This window comes from Indicator indicator, chromosome 7, assembly GCF_027791375.1.
Source record: "Indicator indicator isolate 239-I01 chromosome 7, UM_Iind_1.1, whole genome shotgun sequence".
Taxonomy (NCBI): domain Eukaryota; kingdom Metazoa; phylum Chordata; class Aves; order Piciformes; family Indicatoridae; genus Indicator; species Indicator indicator.
This window is the reverse complement of record NC_072016.1, coordinates 33712159-33733701: the sequence shown is the minus strand read 5'-3', so window position 1 is coordinate 33733701 and position 21543 is coordinate 33712159.

Genomic DNA, 21543 nt, shown 5'->3' with positions numbered 1-21543 from the left:
TTGGTTGTTTTTAAAAGTTTCACTTTTATTTTGCAATCAGTTTTGGATGCAGGCTCTAAGAATCCTGTTCCTGTGACAAGGGCAGCTGTGTTTCAGCACAGAAATTGCAATGAGTCACCAGTTTTTTTTCTCTCTCATTTTTTGTTTTCCTTCATCTGTAAAAGAAAACAGTAATCTAGGCTGAAAAATATATGCTTTGCTCTTTGTGGATGGGAAAAGCAGCAAAGTTCTGTTCCCAGGTCTTGCAACAGACTGGGTGTGTGAGCAAGACACTTCACTTCAGCTTACTGCATCTCAACCCGTCCAGCTCAAAACGTGTCTGAACTGGTCATGGCTGACTGGTACCCAGTAAAACACTTGGTGATGCACAAAAACACTGACTGCTGGGATGATGTGTAGCCTCTTTCTTATTTTCAGATAATAAAGGCAGCTAAAATTCATCCAAAGTTTTTCAAGATGACTTTTTTCTACCTAGATTGTTGTTGTAGTGACCACTGAGAATTTGGGTTCCCACCAGAACTGGAGAATCATAGAGTCATGACCTTTAAGGCCATCAGGTTCAACCATTAACTGAGCACTACTGAGTCTGCTGCTAAACCATGTCCCTCAGCACCACATCTACACAGATTTTAAATTTTTCCAGGGATAGTGATATCACCACTGCCCTGGGCAGCCTGTTCCTGGTCTTGATGACCCTTTTGGAGAAGAACTGTTTCTTCATGTCCAGTCTATACCTCCCCTGATGCAACTTGAGGCTTTTTCCTCTTTCCTATCATTTGTTATTTAGAAGAAAAGACCAACCCCCACCTCACTTCAACTTCTTTTCAGACTTGTAGAGACCAAGAGGGTCTCCTCTCAGCCTCCTTTTCTCCAGGCTGAACAACCAGAGACCCCTCAGCTGCTACTCAGCAGACCTGTTCTCCAGACCTTTCATCAGCTTCATTGCCCTACTCTGGACCTGCTCCAGCACCTCAATGTTTTCCTTGCAGGGAGGGCCCCAAAAGTGAACCCAGTATTCAAGGTGTGGCCTCACCAGTGCTGACCACAGGGGAACAATCACCTCTTCAAACCCCCTGGTCACACTGTTCCTGGTACAGACCAACTAAATTATCTATGGACAACTTTGAGACATTCTGGGCTAACTAATCCCAGCTTCTTCTCAGTGCATTAATTAAAAATTAATTCACTTCTAGTAAATCATTTCCAGTTGTGTAGAGAGAAGCAGAAACATTTATGATGCTCCATTTTTACTTCCCTGAAAATTCTTGGAAGACTATTTTGTCATTCTCCATCAGAAAATCACTGAATTGTTTGAGTTTTATTTGTGTTGTTTTTGTGAAACAGCAGTAAAAAAAATAAACAAACTATTCATTAATTTGGTTTGGTCTAAAAATCAACTTTTGCTAAGGAAAATTAATTCCTTTTAGCAAGGGCATTTCTTGGTCTCTATTGTGTTCACAAAGGCGTTAAGGTCAAGAGGTAAATTTCTCTTAGTTGCAGCCTATTTCCATGATTAGCAGTGTTTGGTCACTACTGGGAGAGACTGGAGAGAAGGGAAGGTCAGGTGGGTGTCTTGGGAGAATATCAGAGAGAATTACTATAAAATATGTGCAGTTAACTAAGAAAATCAGCATCTGCTAGCTGTTTTCTTTTGTGGGGATTTTTTTAGTTGGGTGGGAGAGGTTTTGGGGGGCTTTTTTTGGCTTTACAGGGAGTGTTCTGAACACATTGAGGTTTGGTTAGAATTTAGAAAGGGGGAGAGTGATGAAGATGAAGGTGGGAGCTTGGGGAATGCAAATATGAGGCAAGCGTTGACAAGAGAAGCTGTTAACAGCAAATATTATTTTCCATGATGACTTCAGTCTCACTGAAGATAAATTAGTTGGAGAGAGAAAGAAGCCATCTCTCCAGGTTTCTATCAGCTCCAATTGGAAGCTCTTCCATGAAAGTCTCCTCCACTTTTCTGATGGAAGAAGGAGCACTGGGAATTGCTACGGCAACTGGTGATGGCACTGAGGACTTATGCCACCAGTGTTCCTCAGGAAGGAGCACCCATAGTGCATAGAATCAGACTGGATTTGGGTTAGAAGGGATCTTTAAAGGTCATCTAGTCCTACTCCCTTGCAATGAGAAGGGACATCTTCAACTAGACCAGGTTGTTCAGGTTCATCACTCTTCTCTCATTTTGGAGATATTGGAGTGGGGAATAGACTTTGGGAGGTGCTGTCATATCTGAAACAAACCCAACCCAGCTTCAGCCAAGGAGGTGACGTTCAGCCCAAGAACCTTCTTGGGAAATCCCTATAAATGTATTGACCAAAGGGCTCAAAGGACTGCACTGTCAAGCCCTAAATACAAACTCGCTGCAGATGGTGGGTGGCCTGTACCACCAGACCTTGTTCTGTAGGAGGACTTCAGGCTACTACTTCTTTCCCCACACCTTCTCCAAGTGGAAAAGAACAAACCTCCATAATCTCCCTCCTCTGGACCTTTCTGCTCCATGTTTTTCTACTACAAGAATCAATCCTGACCTGTCTCGGTCCTTGAAAATTCTCTCCCATTGCCCATTTCATAGTGATTCATTATGACAAATATGGAATTGGGAATCATTGTCGAAAGCTCAGAAACTGTGGAGAGCATACTCAGAATTGGTAAGACACGTGGCTGTCTTGCACCAATGGCACAGGCAGCCTAGAGAAGTTTACACCTACTTTGGAGATACTCCATTTCTGATCTGTTGATGTTTAATAGCTGTGAATATTAAGTTAATGTTAGGAAACTTATGGGGTTTGACATTGCCTGTGGCATTTATCATTTCTATTGTCCTTTTGGGGATGCTGTGAAGTTCCTACATGAGGTCGATGAGGCAGACCACCATCCAGCCTGGCTGGCTCTAGGATGCAATAAATAAAGTGTGTGGGAAGATACCACAATGTTGTGCAGTCCTTCCCTCAATTTTGCAGCTGCATCCAGCCCTGTTCTCACTGTTCCTCAAGTGAGAAACTCCAATTTTCCTTCTCAAGGTAATTTCCACTTGTCCCTGAATGACAGCAGAGAGGAAAAAAATTCCAATTTGTTGCAGCTGCCACCATGTCCATCATGAAGGTACCATTCTGCACCTCCACACCAGCTTCATAGATGGATATATCTCTAGCAGTGGCAGGGGGGGATTGTTCCTGACCCAAGCGCCTCTGGTGAGCTTGGACCAGTGTCATCCTCCCACTTGGGCTGACATGGGAGAATGCACTTTGGTTTTGTACACTTAACTGCCTCGTGTTCAGGCAGAAACGATGTCAAAGAGGTAAAACAAAGAGAATTGTGTTTGACCTATCTTGCAAAAAATTATGCACTGAGAAAAGAATAGTGTGGAAGTCGAGTGAGTACAAAACCCAACAGTGAAGTGTCTCCTTGCTTCTCAGAGACAAAGGCAGACAAAATTAATCAGCAGTGATTTGTTGTGCCAGAAAAATGCACGCTTCTGACTATCTGCAGCAGATTATTGCTAGGGAAATAGTTCCTCAATATCCCAGGCACATTCCTGACCTGTATATTATAAAGTTATTTCAGCCCGATGATTTGTAACCTGTAAAATGCCTCTGATCTTAATAAATGAGAGCTTGTTGCCTCCTGAAATCCACTGTATTTCATCTTTTGCTTTCCTCCTTTGGCAGTGTTGTTATTTAGACTGAGTTAACATTAGTATTCTCTCTGAGCATATACACTTCCATGAATTCGATAGCATCACTGTGAGCTAGCACCCTTAGGAGGCTGTGACACCATCCATATGACATATGATCACGGGTGGAAGCATAGCTGGAGGCTTTGTGGAAAACACTGAGGATTTCCCAATCTGTCTATGATTTTATTTTATTTTTTTCCTCACAAAGTTGTGGACTTTTTTAATTGCTTAATCGAATCTGTGACCCATGGATAGCTCTTGAAACTGAATAGTAAATCCATAGAACGGGCTGTACTATCAAAAGTCTTCCTGTAAGACAATGTTGATCAAGATGTGCCAAGGGAGGTTTAGGTTGGATATGAGGAAAAATTTCCTCACAACAAGGGTTCTCAAGCACTGGAACAGGCTGCCCAGGGAGGTGGTGGAGTCACCATCCCTGGAGGTATTTAAAAGACATGTGGGTGTGGTGCTTAGGAAAGTGTTTTAATGGCAGTAGGTTAGCAGTAGTGGTGGGATTGTGAGCTCTAGATGAGAGGCTGGACTTGACAATCTCAAAGTTTTCTTCCCACCTCAACAATTCTATGATTCTAATATCTTAGGGACACCTAGTAAAAGGATGGGGCTGGACTCTTTTCAGTGGTGCCCAGTGACAGGACAAGGGGCAATGAGCAGAAAGAAGAACCCAGGAGGTTCCATCTGGAGACAAGGAAAAAACTTCTTTGGTGTGAGGGTGCTGGAACCCTGGAGCAGGCTGCCCAGAAAGTTGTGGAGTGTCCTTCTCTGGAGAGATTCCAAACCCAGCTGGACATTGTAATCTTGGGAATCTGCTGTGGGTGAACTTGCTTTATCAGGGCATTTTGATTAGATGATCTGCAAAGGTTCCTTCATACCCCCAACTATGCTGGAATTCTCTAATTCAGATTGTCTAAGGTACAGCCCTGACACAGCTTCTGAAAGAAAAGAACTTATTTTCTGTCAATGTACAAAGTTTTCTCACTGTTAACAAGAGGTTTTGGTGGAAGGAGAATAGGGTTGCTCCTCTCAGGGGTGACCATTCATCCTGGGTGCATCTCAGCAGAGCCCCTGGAGCTTACCCAAAGCCACCTCACATCAGACATATTGGAAAATCAATATTCGTGGAAAATCTGGGATATTAATCTAGGATTCTGATCCAGGATTTGGTCAGGTATTGGAACACACTGCCCAGGGAGGTGATGGAGTCACTAGCCCCAGAGGGTTTAAGAAAATCTGTAGACATGGCATTTGGAGATGTAGTTTATTTGCCATGGCAGTATTAGGTTGACAGTCGGCTCTTGGAGGTCCAAATGAAACAGTTCTATGATTCTATGAATTCCCTTCATGCCTCTAAGTGCAAACAGCATAAAAGGAAGCAACCTGCCTCTTACAAATTAAACAACATCAAAAGTGATTTAGAAACCAAAGTTCTCACCCCGTGGTCACAGGAGCCTCTTTGGACCCTCTGACCCTTCACATGTTCCAAATTAAAGTGTCCATTTTCCAATCACTGTATCCTAATCAAAATGAGGATGTGTGTGTGTTATTAGGAACCACGTTCCAAGATGATGTCTGAGCATGGGACCCAGTGTGTCCATGTGTGGGTGGGAGAGGTACACCAAGGGTAGCAGTTACCCCCCAAATCCATAAAACAGCTCCAGCCCCTCTGAGTTCTGAGAAAACCAGACATCTACTGGAAGTGTTTTACGAGTGCGTATGGAGAAACTGGGGAAAATGGAACTGTTTGTGAATAAACTGGAAATTAGTGCTGTTGTGTTCACCTGTAAGTTTTCCTTTAAAGCCAGTGATTGAGCTTGAAACCTGCAATTCTCAACAAAAAAGAGAAAAGTTCAGTGCTGATTGCTGGATATTTGGACCTCCCAGTGCAAACATTAACTGGCTGAGAGGCACTCTGGAATGTAATGAAGGAAACAATACTGGGAAAGGAGCCAAACGCAGAAACACTGGCGCCTGCAACCTAGGGATTTGCCTCCTAGTAATAGGAGCTGAACAAGGCCCAGCACTTCTGTTAGGCTGGAAATGACATACTGTGATCCTTGACTTAGCCAAAGGGATTTTAAATGGAGGAAAGAGCTGGCAAGACAAAATCTCCTGCACTTCTCACAATGTTTTCTAAAACAAGCAAAGGAAATCGGGAGAAAAGACTGTAGTCTATTACATTTGATCCAGTTAAGTCAAGAGTGGAAGCTTTTTAACTGCTGCTATTATTTTATATGCATACATGTGTGTGTGTGTGTGTATATATATATATATAGTTATTTATACATATATATACTTTCTCATCATGTCACACCACCCAGAAAGCAGAGACATAAAGCAGCAACTTGAAACCACTTTCATTCAAGAAGAAGGGCACCCCAACATTGCGTTATTGACAGGAGGGCTGAAAAAACTGACAGCTGCAGAAATTGTACAGTTGAAGTTCAATTCCCAGGAGCAGGAACAATATACTGATGGTATTAATTCCATTTGGAATTGTTAAAATAAGAAAAGGTTATAGGCTGAGGAAGGGACCTGGTATTTTTTTTATTTTTTTCTTTTCTTTTTGCTTGTAACAAAGGCGAACCTTCCTTCTTCCCTGGTGTCCTTGGACTGTCATCTCCAACCTTTTGAAACTGTATCTGATTATCCATGTGGCAATTAATCATAATTAAGCAGGCTTGAGATTTGGAAAGGTACAAAGAAGGTGGCTATAGATCTGGCTTTTGTCCTGAGTAACCTCTTTTTTTTTTTTTTTTTCCCTTTTTCCCCCTCTTTTTTATTTGGCTGCTGAATCTTGTGTTTGGAGGCGTGAAAGGGAGGACTGAACAAATTAAAAAAAAAAAAAGCAAAAAAAGAAAACAAAAACAAAAAAGAGGAAGAAAACCCCAAGAGATGGAGAAAAAAAAAAGCCTGTATGTGTGTGTGTGTGTGTATGTTTGTGTTTTAACATCAGAGCCATAAGCAACCTGGTTGTTCTTTTTCTTTCTCATTTTGGACATTGCAGTCCCTAGAAACTAAGTTCCAGCAAACTTGGAAGCAGTCTGTTTCCAAGAGGAAGCTAGGTAACAAATTACCTTTCTAATGCCAAGTGATTTGGATCCATTCTTACAAACCAGATTTTTTCAATTTATTACAGGAAAACATTCAATCATTATCCGCTGGCACTCTGTCTGGGGCACATGGAATACCATTCTACCCACTCCACCCACATCCAGTTTTTAAAGGCTTAGTAAACCCAGAATGTCTTCTTATTAAATGTTTTATATATTTATAATTAAAATACTGGGCTGGCATTAGAATCATTTTAACAGATGTAACCTGACACAGGCTTTCTCTGCCCAGGGTCAGGCTGGGAAACAATGGCTCCTTTAACTCCTGCGTTCTGCTCAGGTTTCTGTTTGCACATGGGTCCAATTTGTCCCATTTATGATTAGGTCTAAGTAAGTTGATGTGCTATTTATTTAGGAGAATTGCCATTTCGGACTATTACCATATTCCCCTACAATATACTTTACAGTGTGGTCTATGCCTGCACTGTCCATTATTAGGTTATTATAGTCCCCAATATGGTCCCAATTCACCAAAACAACAACAACTAACTTGATTCAGGCATTAAGTGATTTACTGCAGCTCTTTACGTTGGAATTAATGTACATACTGCTCACAAAACCCAACACCCCTCCTCCCCCATGATTGCCCCCAACCCTGAAGGCTTACAAGGGCCATGTGCTGGCATGTGAAAGAGACTTAAACGTCTGTGTAATTGATTTAAACATCAAGTATGAAGACCGGACAGGGAAAAGCAGAGGGGCAGGGTGTGCTGTCGTGTGAAATACCTGATCAAGGTGCTGCTCCATTGGTCTTATCTATGCGAGATACCAGGAAGACCTCCCTAGCCAGCCACTCCTTTCCCATCCTACCAACCCAAGGGCCTGGGTTTATCTCTGTCACTAATAAACAACTCTCACTTCATCTCTGACACAGCACCAGGGCAAGTCTGAGTGGAATTTGTGATGACTGGCCCCGACATATGGCTGTTTCCTTTCACTCCCCCTTCCCCAACACAAAACCCTACCCCTGTTTTAGAGGAAAAAGTTCATTTTAAGCAAAGCCTTTTTCAGCAGCTCTTCAGCTCCCCCCAGCTGTGGCAACCCATCCTGGTCCCCTGCCAAGCTGCAAGTTGTTCAGGCATCCTCCTGCTGCGTGCCACGAGGTCTTGCTGGCCATGGCCACCAGCTCCAGCTTGGGTGGATGTTCTTCCACCAAGAAATCTGAAATTCATTGACTCTCAGCCTCAGCAAGTGGTTATTTTTCTGTTCATGGGTAAAAGACATGACCAACAGCTGGAATTCACATAATAATAAATGAATCACCAGAGTGCTGGTGTGTTCCAAAAGCTACAATGAAACAGCGGCTGAGCAGAAAACAGCTCTATCACCTACACCATCTCTCCCTGGCAAGCATTCCTCTTCTTTCACTTACAATGAAGTCATTGGTCACTCATTCTTCATCTGGGAAACAGCTAGGAGGTTCCCAATCTCCTCTCAAAAGCCTTTATTTCAGAGCTCTGCTAGGCATGAATTCTGGAGTGCTGAGACAAACCTCATGAAGTTCAACAAGGGCAACGTTAGAGTTCTGTGCTTAAGCTGAAATAACTCCCTGCACCACTACAGGATATGGTTTGCCCTGCTGGAAAGTAGCTCTATGGAGACAAGAAGTTCACCATGAGGCAGCAACGTGCCCTCATGGCCAAGAAGTTCAATGGTATCTTGAGGTGTGTTAAGAAGACTGTGTCCAGCAGGTTGACGGAGGTTCTCCTCTCCTTCTACTCTGTCCCCGTCAGGCAACATCTGGGATATAAACTCCAGTTCTGTGCTCCCCAGTACAAGACAGGCAGAGAAATACCAGACAGAGTCCAATAGAGAGTAGACAAGTTGATCTACACAGATCCCCTTGGACCCCTACCTGTTTGTGATACTGTGAAGGAGAGAAAGTGATTTCACACCACCTCTGTCCTAGGTTTACTATTCAAATCACCTGCACTGCCCCAACACAGTGTGATGGTTTGAAACTGTCTCCACCATGGCAAATCCTATCAACACACAGTGAATATTTCTGGCTTTGGAACTAGAAGAGTGACCAAAAGTATTGCTGCTGTTGGTATTGTGACCCTGAGGAGCAGGTGAGCAAGGTTACCTAAGGACCCTGAATCTAACAGAGGTGGCTGTGGTAGCTCTACATGGTTGGAAGCATGGAAGGCATGGTGTAGTGCCCCGTCCCAATATCAAGAGAAGCTGGCATGAGAAGAAATACTTTAAAGGATCATTTTAAAAGTGGGAAAATAAAGAGGGCTGGCGTGTACTCAGATCAACAGGCAGCAGTAAGGTCAGGCAACATGCAACACGAGAGGGAAAAGTGGAAATACCACTTGTTCTGAACTTGGAGGAGCTAATGGCATTTCTCACAGTGACTACTGAACTTCCAGGTCAAGGCTAAGGCTGTGGATGGAGAGGAAACTTGAGCTCACTGCTTGCAGAGCTCAGAAGAGGAGGTAGCAAGAGATGCCCTACCACTGCAGGCAAGGAAAGGCTTCAGATTTTGGACTCGATCCTTGTCCTCTCTTCTGGCATCTGACACACATTCATGACTTCTGTCCTGCTGTGGCACATGTTAGAAGACTACTATTTTTGAGCTTGCAAGTCACCCAGTTAGTAAGTCAGAGATATATTGGGTTCAATTTACGCTTACGTGTGGTGTGATCTGTCCTGAAAGTAACCTCTTAACAAATTAAACTGAGCCCCAAAAGAGGTTAGAAAATGAAGTTAAATGCTTCACCATCTGGGACTCAACCCTGGCTAGATTCAATATTTGGAGCAATGGGAAGGTAAAAAGCAATTGTTTTGTATTTGCCACTTCTTTTTTTTTTTGTTTGTTTTCTTTTTTTTTCCACAGAGCTAACAAGATGATGGAATAACTTCAATTGTTTTTTTTTTTTTTTTTTAGTAGGGGCTTTAAGCTGAGTCTTACTCAGACATCTCCAGGAAAACAATGTTGCTAAATATGTCTAAAGCTACAATCCCAGAGCCTTGTGAAATTTCCCTGGTTTTTGGAGGTGAAATAGATTTCACAATTTGGGATTCCTGTCTGTACCCTCTAGTTCTGCAGCTTTCCACCACCAAGCTGAGCTCCCACTTGCCTGCAGCCACATTGGTTTAGGATCCTTTCCAGGTTGTTTGGAGCCTGCTCCAGACACAGAGCCACATAATGTAGAGCTGTGAGAACTTGGGAAAACCTGCCTGGCAAAAAACCACATTTTTTTTCCCCCTCCCTTTGGTTTAAAAAAAAAATAATAAAACAAACTTGATTTTTTTTTTCACTCAAATAAATACCTAAATTGACCAAACTCATGAATCTCTCCTAAGCTTGATTGAACCTAAAAGTGAATTTTAAACTTGAGGGGAAAAAAACCATGTAAGGGTAGCAAGAAAAAACATGAGTTTTGTGGGGATTTTAATTACGCTCTGGACTTTTTCCTTTAATGGACTCTCCAGCACAGCTCTCCCTGCGCAGAGCCCTTGGCACGTGCTGCCTTCTGCAGATGGATCACAAGTGGCACACGCAGAGCCCTGCAGAGCTGGCACACAGATGCTGGCCTGGCACATGCCAGCTCGGCTGCATTTGGGGGAAATGGCACATTGCTTCTTCATGGGAAAAAGGAGAGGGGAACACCCCCCCCTCCTCCCCCCACCCCCCAACACTCAGCCACAGAGCTCATTCCTGTTCCCCAAGCCCTTTCCAAGGTGACAACAGGCACACTGCCTCTGGGGACATTCTGGCTTTATTCTTCTTGTAAATCTGATCACTTTAATTTGGTTGGGGTGACAGTCCCTGTTGCACGGACAGGGCTCAGGTCTTGCCAGCACCCAGGGGATTCCTTATCAGAGCTCCCTATTCCTTGAGAGCAGTCGTGAGCAGAAGGACTTTGGGGATGTTGGTTGATGAAAAACTCAACATGAGCTGACAATGTGTGCTGGCATCCCAGAAGGTAAGAATGTCCTGGGCTGCATTGAAAGAAGTGTGACCAGCAGGACAAAGGAGGTGTTTCCACCTCTCTACTCTGCTCTGGTAAGACTCCACCTGGAGTGTACTGTGTCCAGTTCTGGTATCCCCAGCAAAAGAAGAAAATCAAACTGTCGGAGTGGGTCCAGAGCAGGCCAAGAAGATGATTGGAGGGCACCTCCTCTATAGGAATGGACTTAGGGAATTGGGGTTGTTCAGCCTGGAGAAGAGAAGGATCCAAGGATACCTTATAGAAGCCTTCCAGTAGATGAAGGGTACTACATCAAAGTTGGGGAAGGATATTTTACAAGGGCTTGTGACAGAACAAGAGGGAATGGCTTTAAGCTGGAAGAGGGTTCTTTGCTGGCTTTTGTAGGATAAAACTTCAGTGCTTATCACAGAATCATAGAAATATTCAGGTTGGAAAGCACTTTTGAGATCCTGAGGTGATAGAATGAGAGAAAATGGCCTGAAAGTGTGCCAGGGTGGGTTTTAGGTTAGATATTATGAAGAATTTTTTTACTGATAGAGTGGCGAGGCATTAGAAAAGGCTGCCCAGAGAGGTGGTGGAGCCACCATCCCTGGCGATGTTCAAGAAACCTGTGAACATGGCAGTTTGGGACATGGTTTAATGGCCATGAAGTTGTCAGGTTAATGACTACACTTGATGATCCTAGAGATCTTTTTCAACCACACAATTCTGTGATCAGTTCTTACACTTCAGCCAGTTCTTTAACAGGAGGAAGGGAGAAGCCACCTTTGCTTCTCATCTCCCTTTTAGGGGTAGCTGCAAGCTAGGAAGGAAAGAGAAATAGGACTATTATGCTGAAAATCTTTAAACTTTGAATATTCAGACTGTTTCTTTTCTGGAACTGCCAGCCTATATGGCAATCAACTATTTCTGTTCAGGTTATTTTAGCTCAGAGGAAAGAAAATTATGGGGTTTGATATATACTTTCACCCCCCTGAAGTGTTCTTAATAGTTTAACTTGGTGGACTAAATACCCAGAAGAAATCTGCCTCTGGGAATTTTATGTTGGCATGCATAATCTATAGCTTTGCATATACCTGATGGTTTAAGGTATATGATTGAAGTTTATATCTCACAAGTCAGTTTTAAGACTATCCTACTGGATTTGGGAGCTTTGCTGGTTATGTGGTAAGGAATATCTCGAGGTTGTGTAGTCACACCTCATGCTCACAGCAGATCCACATGGATCTGATTGTCTTGTCCAGGCAAATTTTGAGTCTCTCTATCATACCTGATTCTGATATCATAGAATCATAAAACCACAGAATTATAGAATCAAAAAAATCCTAATCATAGACTCACAGAATCACAAAAACATAGACTCATAAAACCATAGAATCATACAGTAACTTGGGTTGGAAAAGACCTTTCAGATCATGTCCAACCATTAACCCAGCTCTGCCAGGTCACGACTAAACCAGGTCGCTCAGCATCACATCTACATGGCTTTGAAACCCCTCCAGGGATGGGAACTCCACCACTGCCCTGGGGACCATTTTCTAGTGTTTGACAACAGCTCCCTCTCTATAAGACATATCACTGAAAAAAGAACCAAATTTCAAATGTAGCCTCTCCCATTTACATTCAGTTCTCAGCAGTTGTGGGGACTTGCTTAATTTTGTTTATTTGGGGTTTTGTTTGTTTGTTTGGGGTTTTGTTTGTTTATTTGGGTTTGTTGTTTATTTGGGGTTTTTTTCCTGAGAAATAGTCTTTCTGAGAGCTCAGGGCTGGAAATGGTCACAACAAAATACTGTTTAAGAGTCTGTTGTAGTACAGATCAAACTGAGGAAGCCTCATCCTGCCATCTGGAGTCAGACCGAGAAGTGGAACAGCTCCAGGTTTGTGGAGGTGATCAGAAACACCCAGCCACTACCAGCACGGTGCAGCGGGACGATGTTGGAAGCAACCTGTGGTGAAGCATTCCTACAACAGATGAAAATTGGCTCAGGATACAGCTTTGCCTGAAGCTGGGAAGATGGGCAGCGCCAGCGGATACAGCAGCCCAGGCATCCCTGGGGGGAGGAAACCAAGCCTCTGGCTCTTTCCGAGCTCTGCTCATTGCTGAATCACAGCACCTCTCTTCTCTCACATTTTATTTATTTATTTTTTTGTATATATACATTTTTTACATTTGCTTCATGTTTACTCGGGCCTCTAACAGCTCAGCTTTGCTCCAGGCACAAAATCAAGTGGTTTTCCTCTTGCTCTTTTTCTTACCTGGCCTCAGATACAGCAAAGAGAGTCCTCAAGGAAAATACAAATCACTTCATATTGGCTCTCTCAGTACTGAAAAATATCCAAACCCACTAAAGACCCCCTTCCCAAACAGCCAAATTTTATAGCCCGGGAGCAAACTCTTTCCTCCTCATCTCTAGGGAAGCAGAGGGATCTTGTTTATTTTAGTGTATTGTTTGTTAATTATCACAATAAAGAAGAATGGGCGCATTTTTTTCACAGTAAGACGGGTTATAAATCTGCAGGTAAGTCCTGTAGGTACTTCTCAGAATATACGAAGCTGCCAAGGACCACGGCAGAAGTTCAAGAAATCATTTTCCAATGTGACTGCTCTCAGTCTCCTTGGAACTTAGAATTCCAGTCTAAACATAAGAAGGAGCTTCTTTACTTTGATGGTGGCAGAGCACAGGAACAGGCTGCCCAGAGAGGTGGTGGAGTCTCAGAGTCTGGAGACTTTCAAGGCCCATGTGGACATGTTCCTGTGTGATCTGCATAAGTGATCCTGCTCTGGCAGGGGGGTTGTGCTGAATGATCTTCAGAGGACTCTTACAATCCCTACCACTCTGTGATTCTGTGCAATTCTGTGAAAATTCAGAAAACAGCACACTTAAAGGCACTGTTTTAGGGCCTTCCTTTAAACTAAGGTGAACCTTTTCTTTCATTTCTGTTTGTTCCAGATCAGGACCTGAAATGCAGCTTCTGGATTGGTTTACCTCAGATTTGTCTTGAACAACCCCACTGCACCCAGTCAGCAGCCAGAGGATGCACAAGCAGCATGGTGATGTTGCTTGGCTCTTGCTTTTGGCAAAATGTGACTGTCCTGTTCCACAGAATCATAGAATCCAAACATGGTGGTGGTTGGAAGGGACTTCTGGAGATCATCTAGTCCAACTCTACTGCTAAGTAAGGGTCACCCAGAGCAGGTTGCCCAGGATAGCAATATCCAGGTGGGTTTGGAATCTCTACAGAGAGGGAGACCCACAACCTCTCTGGGTAGCCTGCTCTAGGGCTCTGTTGTTGGCTTTATTTTGTGTGCTTGAATTTTCTGCAGCCAAGCTCTTTGCTACCAGATCTAGGAGGAGAAGTCAAGAAGAAAGAGGATGTCAGGAAATGAAGTTCACAAGCGCTGAGGGGTTGCTAGCAGGGAGATTGCAGGCATGAGGTTGAGGCTTTCCCAGGCTTCCTACGATCTTCCCCAAGCAAATGTCAGCTCCTCACTCCATCATGCATTTACCTTTAAAGCTTCAGTGAAATGACAGCTATGAGATGCTGCTTTGCAGGAGGGAATAGCACAGGTCACATCCTCAGCTAATGTAAAATGGCATAATGAAATGCTGATTGATACCCGCCAGTAGCCTGCCTTGCTACTTTGTTACTCAAATACAGGTAAAATCCTTGTTAATCTAAAATTCCAAAGCCTTGGTGGCCCTTGATTTGTGCATCCATAACATGCAGCTACAGGTGCCCTCTGTCCTTCAACACCGAAGCTTTGAAGAGATTTAGATACTGATGACAAGTGCCAACACAATTCTCACAGAATAAACGAAAGGAGGAAAAATTGTGCTCAGAAAACCAAAGGAAAGAGATATTTGAAGAAAAACTGATTGTGTGGCTGAATGAATCATGAGCTGGAATTTGTATCAGCTCCCTAAAGTTGGCTGAGCTTCTTCAAATATGAAGTCTTGCATCCAGATTTGTCCTCTCCAGTTCAAAAGAGACAGGGAATTACTGGATAGAGTTCACTGAAGGCTACAAAGATGCTGAGGGGCCTGGAGCATCTCTGAGGAGGAAAGGATGAGAGACCTGATGCTGTTGAGCCTGGAGAAGAGCAGACTGAGAAGAGATTTTCTCAATGCTCAGCAAGGGCTAGAGAACCAAGGTGGAGAGGGAAGAGGATGGGACTAGGCTTTTGTCAGTGGTGCCCAGCAACAGGACAAGGGGCAAATGGGAACAAACTGGAACCCAGGAGGTTCCACCTGAACAGGAAGGAAAACTTGTTTGGTGTAAGGGTGCTGGAGCCTTGGGGCAGGCAGCCCAGAGGGGTTGTGAAGTCTGCTTCTCTGGAGAGATTCCTAACCTACCTGGCCATTGCGATCCTGGGCAAGCTGCTTTAGCAGGGAATTTGGACTGGATGACCTCCAGAGGTCCCTTCTACCTCTCACCATGCTGAGAATCTGTGATTCTGTGAATATTTTCAGTCCTCCCTTAAGTTTCAGTCTCACCATCTCAAGCCAGGAAGCACACACAGCTCCCTGCTTCCAGGAAAATCACTGCTTCCAGAAAAATTACCATCTTTGAAGGTTACACACAAAACTGCCATTTCTTTGGACAATAAACATAAGCCGAAAAAGGGTAACCAGACTTAGGCCATGAGCAACCATCTTGCCTCAGTGCTCACTTTTTACATGGGAAATTTCACCATTTTGTGGTCAAGCTCATTATTTGCTTTTTCATGAGACCCAGGGTGTTTTAAGCTCTGAGCTCTGCTCTTTGCTCACGTAATCAAAGGGCCGAGTATTCCTACTGATATTTAATACATTTCATCTCCAGCTTTTTAAGGCACACATTGAACTATACTGTGTCTTTAAAAAGAAAAAAAAAATCTCAGCTTTTGACTGTTAATTTATCTGCCTCCATACAATTTCATTTACTCTTATCTCTTTTGATTCTCACTGGGGATTAGGTAAGCAAAGAGCAGTATTTCCAAATGTCCTTTTCTTTTGGTTGTTGGATTTTTTTTGTTTTGTTTTGTTTTTAATTGTTTTGGGGTTTTTTGTCACAAAGAACATCATTACAAAAAACAAATTGCTGCTACAAGTGGAGCACTGGAACAACCTCCCCAGGGGGGTTGTGGAGTCTCCTTCTCTGGAGACTTTCCAAACCCACCTGGATGCATTCCTGTGCTGACTACCCTAAGTGATCCTGCTCTGGCAGGGGGGTTGGACCTGATGATCTCCTGAGGTTCCTTCCAACCTCTGACATACTGTGATACTGTGAACTGCTCTGTTAGTAAGCAAGAACCTTGTGTAAATTCTGACACTTAGAAAGGGCAATGTCAGCCTTCTGTTTTCATTATGCTGTGGTTTCATCAAGGAGATTTTTATAAATATCTGAAGGGTGAGTATCAAGAAGGTACCAGTCTCTTTTCAGTGGCATCCTGTGATGGTATAAGGGACAATGGGTACAAACTGGAACACAGGAAGTTCCACCTTATCATGAGGAAAAACTTCTTTACTGTGAGGTTGAGAGAACACTGGAGCAGGCTGCCTAGAGAGGTTGTGGACTCTCCTTCTCTAGAGGCTTTCAAGATGCATCTTGATGTATTCCTCGGGACCTTCCCTAGGTGATCCTTCTTTGGCAAGGGGGTCACTCTATAATCCCTGGAGGTCACTGCCAACCCCTACCATTCTATAATTCAACACCATCTGAAGGAACTGGGAATGTTTAGTCTGGAGAAGAGAAGGCTGACAGGAGACCTCGTTCTTCTCTACAGCTACCTGACAGGATGTTGTAGTGAGGAGGGGGTCAATCTCTTCTCTCTAGCATCAGATGATAGAATGAGAGGAAATGGCATGAAATTTTGCCAGGAGAGGTTTAAGTTGGAGACTAGGAAAAATTTCTTTCCTGCAAAAGTGGTCAGGCGTTGGAACAGGTTGCCCAGGGAGGTGGTGGAGTCTCCATTCCTGGAGGTGTCTAAAAAATGTGTGGACATGGCACTTCAGGACATGGTTTAATGGCCTTGGTGATGTTGGGTTGATGGTTGGATTCAATGATCTTACAGGTCTTTTCCGACTGAAACCATTCTATGATTCTCTGATCCTGTGATATCATTGTATTTATTTTCTTTTTCAAGGCTGCAGGTTACCCGAAGTAATTTGGGTATTACTTTTCTTCCTGTAAGTCCAAATCTGTTCCCTCCATGGAAAACATTACATCCAAAGGGGTCATTCCACAAGTGGTTTGCATTAGTAAAAAAAAAAAAAAAAAAAAAAAAAAAGATTACATTCGTGTAGTAAGATGTTTAAGCACCTCCAAAGTTGTCGCCAACCATCTGCACGGCTGGTAGCACTAAATCAGCCGGGTACATAGGCAAAAAGCTGGTGTAATTTATCTGTCAGGCTGTATTTCATTTAAAACATATTCCTGTAAAATATGAAATACTTAAAGGCACCCACTTTCCTATTTGAGTCTGACGTTTTCCATTACTGCACGGGGAAAATTGTCTTTTTAATGGAGCAAGAAAGGCTCTGTGCACGGGGGGGCCGAGAGCATTTGGAAAGGGGTTTCAATTTGCATCATGTTAATGGGCAATTATCAGTGTAGGGAAAATGAGGCATCTCACACATGTCTGAGTTCTGGAGGCTGCTGCTTCTGCTCTGCTCTGAAGCACAAGGGCTGGGATGATGCCAAACTGGGTGAGTTTTTTCCCTGTGTTGGTGTCCAGGGGCAGGACAAGGGGCAAAGGGCGCAACCACAACACAAGAAGTTCCACCTAAACATGAAGGAAAAGTTCATTTCTATGAATGATTAGTGATGCTTTGAACTGCAATTTGACTGCTCAGAGAGCTGCAAACTAGAACAGAAGAAGTTCCATCTCAACATAAGGAAACAGTTCATTCCTGTGAATAATTTGGGATGATTTGAAATAAAATTTGACTGCTCAGAGAAGTTGTGAGGGTGCTGAAGCTGTGGAACAGGCTATCCAGAGAGGTTGTGGAGTCTCCTTCTCTGGAGAGATTCCAAACCCACCTGGATATTGTGATCTTGGGCAACCTGCTGTGAGTGACCCTGCTTTAGCAGGGGAGTGGGACTAGATGATCTCCAGAGGTCCCTTCCTAACTCTACTGTTCTGTAATCCTGTAACTCCACCACAAAACACCTGCACATGATCCAAATGCAAATATAGAATCCAAGATGCTGATTCATAGTGCTTGTAGAGAAAGCCAGGTGAACTTCATGAAGCTTGAGTTTAATATTTGACTCAGATTTATGTGAGGAAGTCTTCCAAGTCTGGAAATATCTGGTACTGTGGTTTACCATTCCCCATGATCTGAGAGACTTATGCTCCATGTTGTCTTACAGACATGTGTTTTTACACTTCATGATCCAAACTGTTTATTCAGAATATCGGAGCTGGGGTTGGATGAAGAAATAACTTTATTCTGTCCTATTCTGTCCTATTCTTAACGTTCTGCAAGAGAGGGTGTTAATAAGCCATTTCCAATAAACAAACTAACCTGCCCTCAGTTGCTGCTTTTAATATAAGACACAAAGTCTCTGTATGGTTTTTCCAGATTCTGCACCTGATTGATGACATACCACTTGGGCTGAATTTATGTTCAAGGAAAGCTCAGGGTCTAACTTCCTTCACAAACAGAAACAATATGTGCAGGCTTCTTCTCTTACCTGCACCATATGCCCGAGCGAGGGCGAGGAGGAGGAGGAGCAGGGAAATCTCCCAGCTGCACTGGCTGCATGGTCAAGATGGAGGCAGACTGGCCAAGATCTGTAGACAGAGGATTTAGGTGAGGTTTATTTATTTAGGTTTTTGCCCTTTCTTATCTCAAGCAAAAGCTGTCATCTGGAAACTGCTGCGACTGAAAGTCTCAGGTTGAAGCTGTTCCACTGAGGTAAGCTAATTCATAGATTCACAAAATCACAGAATCATAGAATGATTTGGGTTGAAAGGGACCTCCAAAGGTCATCTAGTCCAACCCCCCACCAGTGAGCAGGGACATTCTCCACTACATCAGGTTGCTCAGAGCCTTGTCGAGCCCAGCCTTGAATATCTCCATGGATGAGGCCTTAGCTACCTCCCTGGGCAACTTGTTCCAGTGTTCCATCACCCTCATGGTAAACAACTTGTTCATAAGACCCAATCTAGATCTATTTTTCTCTAATTTCAAGCCATTGACCCTCATCCTATGACTACAGTCCCTCTCCAGCCTTCCTCTACCCCTCCCTCTTTCCCCACCCCCCAGGTAGAGGAAGGCTGCTATTAAGGTCACCCTTTATATCCCTGTCTCAAAGCCTCTTTCTGCCTCATTTCTCCCACTTGGAGCATCCCAGGAAGATTTTAACAGGATATAATTGCTGGCTGCCTGCAAGACACAGTTACTCAGGAGGATGCAGTCTACCAGCAACTGGGCAGAAAGCAGCAGATGATCCCCAAAGAAGGAGGTTTCTAGGAAAACTCTGTGGGCTAAAAGGAAGGGTGAAACCAAGCTCTTGCTTATGCTGCTGGCCTAACTTTTAAATCAGTTTTTAATTGCATGAAAAGCCATCCTCATCCCTTTTGATTACATCCTCCTCTCGCCCTCAGAACTGCTGCATCTGAACATCTTATTAATAAAAGCTATTTTGGAAAATAAAACTCCTTTGGAATATATGAGGATTAACACTATATATAGACCACGATGGCTTAAAAGAGATTGTTATGGTCTGTTGTGCAAATACATATTTACTAGAGCTTTTGAAATACAGATCATGCAAATATGTATTCAGGGACTTTTAAAAATGCAGATTATTGACCTGACAGATCATAAAGGCTCCTTTGAAACCATTCTGGGTTACACTATCATGTAAATACTTATTTAGCCAATTTTTTAAAACTCTTTGCTAGTACAGCCAGTGAAAATCCTCATGAAAACAAATGTTTTCCTCACCTGACAGCCACAGCAATTTACTTCCCTCAATTTACAAAAGCCAACTCCATCCTATCTGGAGATGACCAAGCTCTTCTCTGTAGGGTAAAACACCACCAGTCAATGGGGTGGTGATCACCCCAAGGCTATAGAATACATCCTCATGTCTTAAACCCAGCAAGATCGTGGCTACATGGGCAGCTCCTTACTCACAGCTGCTGGCGGGGATGATGGCCACATCCTGGCACAGCCCTGGGCAAGCCCAGAGAGCACCTATGTCATGATTTGTGCATCTAGATTCCTGCCCTGGCCACCCATGTCCCAGTAATCATAGAATTGTTTCAGCCAGAAAAGACCTCTAAGATCATCGAGTTCAACCACTGAGCAACCACCACCATGGCCACTAAACCATGTCCTGGAGTGCCATCTTTACAAATTTATTGAACACCTCCAGGGACAGTGAGCCCACTATCTCCTTGGGCAACCTCCTCCAGTGTCTGACCAGTGACAGGGCAGAGTGATCTCAGCTCCATCTGGGAGAGATGATTTGGGTGAAAGCAAGGGTCTGGGTTACCTGGGTCTGAAACAGAGCTAGGATCAAGGAAATGGAAACTGCACTGAGACTTTAATATGTGCTACAGCTCAGGTTTTAGGTGCTGAGGTGTTGAATCTGATTTGGGGGAGATGGCCAGCAGTGCCTTGGCAAGCTTTGAGAAATAACCCTTCTGCCCTCAGCACAAGACAGTTCGTGCTGTTTCGAGACACAGGATGAGGTGTGATAGCAGCAAAGGATGGGAGATGGTGCTCTCCAGCACCTTCCCCATGCTCATAGTTAGTGCAGCACCCTGAAGCTGCATGTAAAGGCACTGTAAACCTGGGCACAAATTCACAGAATCATGGAATTGTTTCATCAGGAAAAGGCCTCTAAGATCATTCAGTCCAACCACTGACCTGAAACCACCATGGTCATTAAATCATGTCCCAAAGTGCCATCTCTACAAGTTTTTTTAATACCTCCAGGGATGGTGACTTCACCACCCCCCCTGGATAGCCTGTTCCAATGCCTGACCACTCTTTCAGTGAAGAAAGGCTGGTCCAGCTGGAAATTCTATCCAGAGAACAGCAACCAGAGACAAAGGAGGATAATAATAATAAGGGATGGTGATGAAATATTTCATAATAAAAAGAGAAAAACGAGTATTCATCTTGCAGAGGCCATGTACCACCACTCAGGTAGGTGTGGCTTCCAGCTCTAAACTGGATTTCAGCTGGTGACTTTGAGGATGAAAAGAGCATTTCTCATCAGCAATTTCCTGAATCAATTGATAGTCTCAGTTTTATGGATCTCTCATTATTTAACACTGTATTCATAATATAATGGGATTTGTTAGTTTGTATTCAGGTGTAGGAAAGCAAAAGCAACTTTTTTATAGCCATGGCCCAGTAGTGCATTGGTTGTTATGTTTTGTTATGTGTTATAATAACCCAGTCTTCCAAAAATTTGTGTGTTAAACTGATGGTGCCAGGTGATTGTAATATTTCTGAAGCACAGACACTGCCTTGATGAATAGTGGTGTAAATGCTCCAGCAATTTTGCACATAAATGTGTCAGCTCTGGTCTACATAATGGAGAGAGGTCCTTTCATGGACTGGATAAAAGCAGGTTTATGAATCATGGAAAAACATGTTTCCCATAGAAAAAAAGAAAAAAAAAAAGTATGTTATGTGAATTTTCTTCGGGAAGTCCTCAAAACCTCTCCATCTGGAATCTGGCCAGAGCATTTTAGTGCTCTTTTGTCATTTTGGTGGTTGAAGAGAGAGCTGCTTGTGGTGATTAACAAGGGTGTGCAGGGTTGGGTTGTGTTAAGATACCACTA